The following is a 10,806-nucleotide window of genomic DNA, read 5'->3' on the forward strand; positions in this document are numbered from 1 at the left end:
CGATGCTTAATATGAGGTAAAGATAAGGGTTAGGAAAGCAACACACGTAGCCGGACCAAGGTGCGGAGTGAGATTTTCTAGATGCCGGACCAAGGATTTAGAAATACATAACTTATCACTTTGCATGCAAGATACTAGGAAAGAATTGTTATAGTTAGATTTATCGAGTTATGAACCTGTGGGGAACACGTAAACCCTAGTTACTTTGATTAATTGATTAAAATCCAACTTTCAAAACCATTAAGTGTCTCTTTCAATTTCGCTAGTTATTTTTACTCATTAGGAAATACAAACCCCCCATTTTTATGTTTTTACTCTCTAAGGAAGTTATCAACCGAACAATAGTAATAACAAGTTGAAGTTAAGTCTAGACTATTTTCCTCGTGGGAACGATCCCAACCTCACTAGTTGGGTTATTTACTTGACACGACCGCTTTACTTCTTATTTGAGAAGTAAGTTTGAGCGTATCAGTAGTCGATGTCGTGTATGGTTGGAATGTTAGATCTGGTACTAAATTTTAAGTGATATACTTATGGAAATGATATGTGATTAGATTTAAAATGTTTAAAAATGTAAAGGGGTAATGTAAGGTTAGTTACCCTAGTACAGTGAATAGTACTTGTGTGGTATATGCGATATATGAAATGGTTTGACAATTGGAAGGGAGATGATTAATGGGGTTGCTAGATAATGAACAATATAACTTGAAAAGTACAGTTGGTTTAGTTTTCATAACATATATGGGCTGCTTAGCGAATGATATTGCGCCAATCGAAGTTGAAACCTTTCAAACATCGAGTGGGGAAAAAGAAATCATAATACGACAACTACAATAGTATAGATGCTTAGTTGATTTTGCTTAGAATTATAGAGTGTGTTACTTTTGATGTTGACTTGGCCTATGAAAGAATACATATATTTTGGGCTAGATGCATAACTAATTTGGTAATATGTTACAGCAATTTAATGGGTAGAAATTTGCGACCTATTTGAATATGATCTCCTCGGTCGGTATAATGTGTTTTAATGGTGGATGTGCGATCTTTCACAATGTGATACTAATGGTATATGAAAACAGAGTTATCAATTGTATCACATGATCATATAATAAAGTTCGATGTTGAATTCATATTTGAGAAACCAACTAGCTTGTTATACGAATGGATGTACTAAGCATGATTTATAAGGAAGCTTTTAGTGGTGGATCTTTGGTATGCTATTCATGTGTTCAGGTTGTGAAGTGTATCTCAAAGATTTTTAAATGAGTAGTATTTCATCATAAGCACCTTGAAAATGGATCAATATTAGGATGACAAACTTATAGGTAAAGGAAGTCTCGATATGTATACTTCTGTGAACATAATTGAGAATTTTAGTAAGAAAGTGCGTATAAAATTGTGTTAGCCTTTTGAATTTGATTGGTATAACTGGATTTGAGGTGTCATGTCATTGAGAATGTTGACTTCGTGGTGATGACAAATGCTAAGTGGGCATATTGGTAATAAGATTTTGTGATGGATTGTGACTGAAACATAGCTATATGATAAGGACTTTTGGTTAAAAGAATTTCGGTATTGTAATGATGACTTGTGAGTCTCTGAGTTTGACGTTTACTATTATTTGGTGAGTAGCGAAAAATTGTAGGAACTTCTAAGACACCACTCAAATAGAATTGAAAGGAACAAGAGTTTGATGTATTAAAGAGTTCAAGATATTTAGAATTTTGTGTCATGGGAAGAATTTAAGAAAAGCGAAGAAATAAGACCTCTCATATAAGTCATTGGTTTGTAGTTGAAAGATTCATTGATTTTCACCTATGAGTTAAGATATGACTTTGAGATGTGAACTAGTTCGGTACAGATTTACTAGAAAGTTATCATTGATTTTTTTTAAGATTAAGTTTTAATTTGGGTGACAAGCAAAGCAATGATGTGTGAAGATTCTAGGTGGTTATGTCTGGCTTGTTTGTTCAAAATATAATAGGTAACTTATGGATGTTCAACACTGTGGACCTACAGTTCTACATGGTTAATTAAGATTTCGAGGGGATTATAACAACTTTGTTGATGGAGAGATACATATTGTTGTGATGCATTACTTAGATGCGTGATGGTAAATAGAGATTATGTGCCCATAGTATATAGAATAATTGGGGAGACCTAATATTTCTCTAAGTATTGGCATGAGGTATGTGATGGTTTGGAATGATAGTTAAAGCATGGTATGTGAAAATTGTGTGAAGTTGACTTTTTTGGGTGTGATTTAATTGTTGTATCTCGATGGTAAAGTACTTTTAGATTAGAATTGATGTTATCAGTATTAGGTGTGACATGTATTTGTCATGAATTGCTTAAATGAAAAAAAAGGGAGCCATAGTTTGAAAATTTTGGAGGAATAATGTGTTTGTTAAGAAGATTTTAATACTAGTGACGATTTGAGAATAAGATAAATGGTTGGTGTGACTATGAAGTTCTTTTTGAATTAAAAGTGTTGACCTTAGTGAAGTATTGTAAAGAGCAGTTGTGGTTCGATAAAACAAGTATGGGAGAAATTATAATCGAGACTCAATTGGTGATTGTGGGTAACTAGAAAATTAAAGAGATAGAGTCAAATAAATGCAAATGTTTGATATGGGCACTATGAAAAGAAGTATCTAGTCTTATTCGACTCTGATTTTATAAATTCTTATATGACCATCTACTTCGTATTGGATATGGTTTAGAGTGTGATTTGCTACCTATACACATACATGTTTTCATTTTTACGGGTGAATTTCTAGTGGTGGATCGGGTGTACCGATCTTGTGATTGTTCTCATGGTAGAGTGACATCCTTGGGCAGACTTGATCGTTTCAGTCATGGCATATTTGGTGTTGTTTGAGAAAGTAGAAGTATACTATTGGTTCTACATGCACGCCATTGCGTATGAAAAATTATAGAAGAGCTTACATGAAGAGTTACAGTTATCTGACAGTGTTGTTAATGGTTTTGCATCCTAGAGTGTACCACTTGTTGGGTGCTTACTTTATCTTGTTCTTATTTGGATTATGTATGTTTTGATTCTCCCTTGATGGATACCCGAAGTCTAAAGATCAAATTTTTATAACTTAAACTTGTAAAAAGATTGTGTTCTGAAAAGGGAATCGTTATAAGATGTGTGATGGTTTGTGCACTATGAGTATGTGATGATTGGTTCAGGTTCACTTCTGGTTGTAGCTAGTATCAATAGAACGTTATCTTTGCTATGTGAGAAAGGATTTGTCATGATTATTGTGTTATGGTCCAAGGGGTTTCAGTTTAGATTCGGTTCATGGGTTAGTATGTAGCTTGACAATCACTTCTGATATGTAGATCTGTCAAATTCTCTATAGTTCAGTTCTTGGTAGTTGGTCTTGATAGAATGGTGTTAAAGATAAGCTTTCATGGAGAGATGAACAACGACTCTGGAAGATCATGCATTAGATTTTTGATAACGTCAATAATTCTTCCTTCTCCTATTTTATGTTCGAGGACGAACATGATTTTTAGTGGTGGATAATGTAACGACCCTCTTAGTCGTTTTAGAAATTCCAACTATTATTTTTATATTAACCTTTTTAGTAGATTTTATAAATAATTTATATGACTTGTAACAATGAGTGACATGATTTTAGATTTAATAAAAGATTATTTTATTGCTAAAAAAATAATTAAAAAAAAATAGAAAAAAAAATAAAAAAGGAATTAATTAAATAAATGAATAAAATAAAATAAAAAAAGGGGCAAAGTGCCCTAAATTGTCAAAAGCCGCACGGCTTATGAGAAAAAAAAAAGAAAAGAACGATTTGAAAAAAAAAACGCAGAGAAGAAAAGAAAAGAAAGGGAGAAAAGAAAAGGGAAAAGGAGGAGAAAAATCAATATTTTCATCTCAAGGCGTCAAGGTAATTATTTTCATCCTTTCTATTAAGTTTTTATGTAATTAGAAGTAGATTTTTAGATTAAAACGTGTATAATTTACACTAATATGTGAAACTAATTTCTAATTTTGTGTACATGTATGCATATGTTATTTACATATATTTATGGACTAGAGGGTATCAAAAAAAATTATTATTGTTGGTGGATGAAACAATACACGTATATAAGATAAGTTTTATGTTGATTAATTCTTTTAATTCATTAAGAGTTAGATAGAAAATCGAAGTGGATTACTATAGGTTTGTAAAGAAAAAAAAGGGGTTTGTGAGTTTGTTTTGAAAATTAATGGTAATGGATGGGTACTAAATATATAGGAATTTAATGTGTGACATATAAATTCTGGAAATTTGTTGGGGTTTAATTTTCTTTAAATCTTTCTTATAATTATCATGTAATTTGTCACAGTGATAATGTCATAACTAATTATAGNTGTGGCATTTAATAGCCATACCCATATCCACTCGGTCCACCAATCAAGTCTAACCATACTCTCTTAGCCTTTTCTTGAGTAAGTGGCATACTTCGATTTTCTTCTGGCTAAGTTTGTCGTAAATCCTCTAAAGCTTGAAGATATCGATTCTACATTGAATGGTATTAATATTAGATTATAAGTTTAAAAAATAAGTTACTATTATTTTAAATTAGAGGCTTACATAGGTCACTTCAGCTCGCGGCTCAACCCCACGTCTGGATCTTCGGGATTTTTCTTCTTTCTTATGTGTGATGCCTTGAATGCCTCGGTCTGAGTTACCGGTCTTCCTAGTTCGTTTTCCTAAATAGAAAACTAATTGAGTTATAATCAAAAGTAATTAAATATCAATACCTACAATATATAAAAACTTAAAGAAAAATGATACATACCAATTTCCTCCTCACACTTCCTTGACTTTGAGCCCCACTTGTGTGTAGAGAACCACCCTTAGTATATGATCTTGCCTTCTTACCGATCTTACTTATTTGCTAAAATCTTGGATCATTTGCCCAATGCACTAGTAATTTTTTTCCAATCATCCGATAAAATCCACTTAGGTTTCTGATTATTTCTACGAGCTTTATTCAACAAACTAGCAATAACACGCGCAGCTTTCTTTTAAAAGTTTGCACAAATTTTGGCCTCATGTTCCGGACGCCAAGCATATTGTTTCTACAATAAAACATAAATTTTTTAATTAATAAGTATTATTGAAGATAAGTATTTTAATAGTGTTAAACAAATAAATTTGAATATACCCTGAACTCCAAAAATATTTGTCTCTTCAGATTGCTTGGCATCTTGCCCCAAGTAGGAAAAGCATCTATAGAGATCTTTGATTGCCTGAGAAATGATCCCCACAGCATCATCTGGATTGAAACTGTAATACAAAGTTTTAACAGTTACAGGTTAAAACAAAAAAATTAAATGAGATAATCATAAACATAAGATATTTTGTAAAAGAACTTTGTGTATAGTCGTCAGGATCGATGACAAGTCGATTATGCATATCCCTCACGCCAACATTTGTAATGACCTGACCAGGTGTAGCTGAATGATTTGTGATAGGAGTGTTAGGCTCAGAACTATTACCTTGAATATGAAGACTCGAAATTCCAAGTTGTGAAGTAGATGATGATGAAGGTTGTGAGTCTGCAGGGTTGTGAGTTCTAGTGCGAGATACACTAGACGTTGGTCGATTAGCTTCTGGAGGCAGAACACTGTGTCCATGTGGGGTAGCATACCCTGATGTAGGCATCATCATAGGTACCTGAGGGGGCGGCTGAGTATATTCCAATGGTGGATGAATATAGGTCGAAGGAGGATTAATATATGGAGGCACAAGATTGTCTGGCTCGGTCTGCCTAGAATAGCAATGTGTCGGAGTGTCTCTTGGTGGGAGAGATGTGGTGGTGTCTAATCTTATATGTATCCCTGTCGGTCGTCTGCTAACTATACCATCTTTCCTTTTTTTTTCTTTTTAGGGAAATTATCGATATCTTTATTCTTATTTCCACCTACCATCTAATTAGTAACAAAAACATTCAAGTCAAAATAAGGTTAGATATTTACGTAACAAGTAAAGTCTCAATTAAAATCAACTAAAGATGAAACTAAATTAACTATGGGTGTATTTTGGTATATTCATGAATGTTTGTTATGTCATTTCATCTATCAAATAAGAGCAACTTCAAAGAAAAAATAAGTAAATTTCAAGTTCTCAGGAAACCAAGTTATCTTATTCAAGATTGGGGTAGAAAAGTTATGCACATATACATGTTCTAGTTATTCTGATATTTTTTTGGGGGATAGTTTTTATCTTACAGAGAAAGCATACAAATTCTAATATATTTTTTAAGTGTACTCAAAGAGAAGGAGAACGTTACTTCATACTAATTACTACTTTTCCTCATCGTCATCCTCGTCCTCGTCTTCATCATCATCTTCATCCTCATCCTCGTCCTTATCCTCATCCTCATCCTCATCCTCTTCTTCCGAAAATTCTTCTTCATCTATCCAATCTTCCTCATTAATTGATGCATTTTCCCCTTCATCTGTTATTTCTTCTATATCAACCTCTTTTAATATGTGTTCAGGATGCTCTAAATCATTTTCTAATTTAACATCCACTGTGTGGTGAACACTTGATAAATCATCATCTTGGTATGCAACATCCAACATGTTTTCAACTTCCACACGACCCATGGGTTTGGTTTCAATCACCACCCAACAATCAGCTTTATCTGAACGCAAAGGATAAGGAGCATAGTACACTTTCTTAACATTTTGTGCAATAATAAAAGGGTCAGATGCTTCATATTCTCTTGTGTGATTTACTTCAATGATATTATATTTTCTGATTTCTCTCGTACCTCTTTTTGGAGTTGGTTCAAACCACTTGCATCTAAACAATACAATTTTTTTTGTAGGGCAACCAGAAAACTCCATTTCCAAAATCTCCTTGAGTACCCCATAATAATCAACTCCATCTTGATTTCCATCACCGCCTTTCACCCAAACTCCACTATTGTTAGTTTTATATATTTGGAGTATTCTACAGTATTGAATTTAAAACCATTGACAATATACTTGTTCATCGAATAAATCTTGATGGGTCCCCAAGAAAGGTCCTTCAAAAATTAATCAAATTGACCATTTTTTGTGTCATAAATCTATGAATATTTGAAAAGTAGGATATTAGCTTCAATTAAATATAGATTTATTTAATAATGATAGTATTATGAAAATATTATAAGGCTTATGTAATCGTGAAACCACTTTGAGAAATGCTCAAACACTTTTTCATTGCATATAAATGCACAAAGTAACTGTCAAATAAGATGGATATAGAGTTGATTGTTTCGCCTTGTAATTACATATTTTAGTGCAAAACAAAAAACTTACTCAAGAAATGGTTTAACTTGTGGGCAATTCAATAAGACATGTGTAGATGCAGACTGAAACTCAATGGCACAAAGATTCCTCCTCATACGTTTTTTTTAACCTTTGCCTGGTTGATTGAAGATTGATAGTGGCTTCATAGTCTCACCACCATCGTCATGGCGATTGGGTCTATTTTGAAAGCATGGCACACAACTTTCAAAGTAATAAGAACCAAAATCAGTTATCTCCCTAGCAAGAAGGAATTGAACCATTGAGCCTCCAAGTCTATGTTTTTTTTCATGCCCCGTTTAGACTTTCCAATAGTCCTACATTATATTATATTATCATTGATTTATATAACATATTAACATAAAAATTTTATGAGTTAAACCTTACCTCTCAAATGGATACATCCATCTATATTGAACCGGACCTTCGAGGCGTGCTTCATGCACTAGATGTATAGGAAGATGCTCCATCACATCAAAAAAATCCAGGTGGAAGAATCTTCTCCAACTTATTTGTAATTATAGGAATATTCTGATCCATCTGAACTAGGTTGTCTTCCCTTAACGTATTAGAACACAAATCCTTGAAGAACAAACTAATTTCAGTCATAGGTTTCCAAATTCTATCGGGCAAGCCACTAAATGCAATGGGGAGTAATGTTTCCATAAATACATGACAATCATGACTTTTCATACAACATAATTTTTCATGCTCCATATCGACACATTTACCTAAATTTGAAGCATGTCCATTAGGCATCTTGTGTTGCTCGACCCATTCACATATTTTACGCTTTTGATCCAATGTAAATGAATAACTAGCCTTGGGCTTGAAGAACTTCTTGTTATATTTCTCTTGCAACCATAACTCTTTTCGCCTGCAATATTTAGGTAAGTCCATTTTAGCTTTAACATTATCTTTTGTCTTGCCATTGACATCCAATGCTGTGTTAAATAAATTATCAAAGTAATTTTGTTCAATATGCATGACATCAAGATTATGTCGAAGAAGATTATCCTTCCAATATGGTAACTGTTAGAATATGCTTTGTTTTGTCCAGTTATGTGCAACACCATATCCATCAAATCTTTAGGGTTGTTCTTCTGTAACCTTTGGAAAGTGTTGAACCCTCTCCCAAACTTGTTCTCCAGCCAAGATTGGAGGAGGACAACCTTGTTCAACACTATTCTTTCTGAATACATTTTTCATACTCCTAAACTCATGATCCATTGGCAAGAACTGTCGATGACAATCAAATCAAGAATTTTTACGACCATGCTTCAAAGTGAATGATTTAGTATTTTTCATACAGTAAGGACAAGCTAGCTTTCCCGCTGTCATCCACCCTGACAACATTCCATATGCAGGAAAATCATTAATAGTCCACATTAAGGCAGCCCACAAATTAAAATTCTGCTTAAGAGACATATCAAATGTTTCAACCCCTTAAACCCACAATTGTTTCAACTCGTCAATCAAAGGTTGCAAGTATATATCAATCAAGACTTTTGGATTACGTAGGACAGGAATGACACAATTGAGAAATATATATGGACTGGTCATACACATCTCAGGTGGAAGATTATATGGTGTTACAAATACAGGACAACAAGAATATGTTGCAGCAGAAACAGAATGTGGCGTGAATCCATCTGAACATAAACTCAATCTAATGTTCCGTGGTTCGGTTGCAAACTATGGATATGTTCTATCAAAATGCTTCCAGGCCTCTCTATCGGATGGATGGCACATAACTCCAGGTGCTTTTCTATTTTCATGGTGCCATCTCATATGAGGAGCAGATCTATTAGATGCATACAACCTCTTTAACCTTGGTATAAGAGGTAAGTAATGCATCGCCTTAATAGGAACTTTCTCCCCACTAGCAGTCTGCTTATAACGAGATTTTCCACAAAACTTACACGATTCTAGATTAATATCATCCCTATAGAATAACATGCAACCATTTTCACAACAATGAATTCTCATCGATGACATTCCTAACTTTGATACCAACCTCTTTGCCTTATAGAAATTATCAGGTATCTCTAGATTTGGGTCAACTAAATCATGAATAAGGTCAATCATAGAGTCCATTGCCCCTTGAGGAATATTCCAATTTGATTTGATACTTAGTAATCTAACCGCAATAGACAACTGCAAATGTGGACTCCCCTCATATAAAGGCCGACTAGCAGCTTCCAACTGTTCAAAGAAAATTTTACATTCAGCGTTAGGAGCTTCTTCACCTTGATTACCAGAATCAAAATCAGAATACACCCCAAAAGCATCTTGAACCATGTCATGCATTCTATAATTTTGTGCATTAGAATTCACAATGCTACTACTATCATTAGGAATATAATGTTGAAATACATCAAAACTATTATCAATTTCTCCATGACTAGTCCACACTGTGTAGTTTTTTTAAACTCATTTCGATAGATATGAAGCTCAACAATATCTGATTTTTCATAATTTAAACATTGGCATTTATTACAAGGACACTTAATCATACCACTACGTTGAAAGGGTCTAATGTCTTTGCATACTCCACAAAAGCAGTGACACCTTCTACAAATTCAGGTCTTAGACCCATTCGATCAAAATTAGTCATATTATACATCCAACTACGATCCATCTACATAAAAATCACAAAATTTTGAATTTATCAAAGACTAGAATATGTAATAATTTGCTGAAAATCAAATTGTAACAATCCTTTTAGGGATTGGTTAACGAGGCCTTGTGCAAAAGAATAAATGTATCTTTGCTGACTACAAAAGCATAGTTCTCTCAATAGTTGTAATCTTAATTGTCAATCATCAGCAAAAACATCTAATCCATACATTTTTCAATTTAAAACAACTAAACACATACAACGACATGAGCCAAAATGATATTAGTTCTAAATTTGCATCAAATTCACAACATCTTAAAGCCAAAGTAACAAGTACAACGAACCTAACAGAAAGCATATCCATTTTTAACAACGAATTTATAACTAACCGGAAGAATCGACCGCAAGGCTGGTAGTAAGAGTTTCGGGGATCTGCATAATAAATTAGTATTCAATTATAAGTTAAATGATGTCTAAACATATCTATATAAGCATAGCTCATAGACTCATGCAAATAAACCAATTAAACTTTCATTTCTTAAAGGAGGAGAAGTGGACATGTTATTACATTTGCTGGAAAAAGGACAATATGTAGCCACAATAGTCGGACCAAGAGAGCACACCTTATTACTCAATGTAATTAATACTGATCGTGCTTCATTTATACACATTTAAGCTCTCTCTATAATAGTCCAAAACAAGAAAACAAGAGGAAAGTGTAAGAAGTTTAAAGAAGATGGCAACAGAATAGACCCAAAAATTAAATGTATAATATGTACAGAATTTACTCTAATATATACATGTTAATACGAGTATTCTGCTGACCCCATGTAATGATATGACGATAATTATATCAATCACTACT

The 10,806-nt window shown here is 33.4% G+C and overlaps 1 pseudogene; it reads right to left on the reverse strand.

The window, feature by feature from the left end:
• Positions 1–4,395: 4,395 nt before the first annotated feature.
• Positions 4,396–9,947, reverse strand: LOC107020545 (annotated as a pseudogene).
• Positions 9,948–10,806: the final 859 nt, after the last annotated feature.

The sequence above is a fragment of the Solanum pennellii genome, chromosome 1, assembly GCF_001406875.1.
Source record: "Solanum pennellii chromosome 1, SPENNV200".
Lineage (NCBI taxonomy): Eukaryota > Viridiplantae > Streptophyta > Magnoliopsida > Solanales > Solanaceae > Solanum > Solanum pennellii.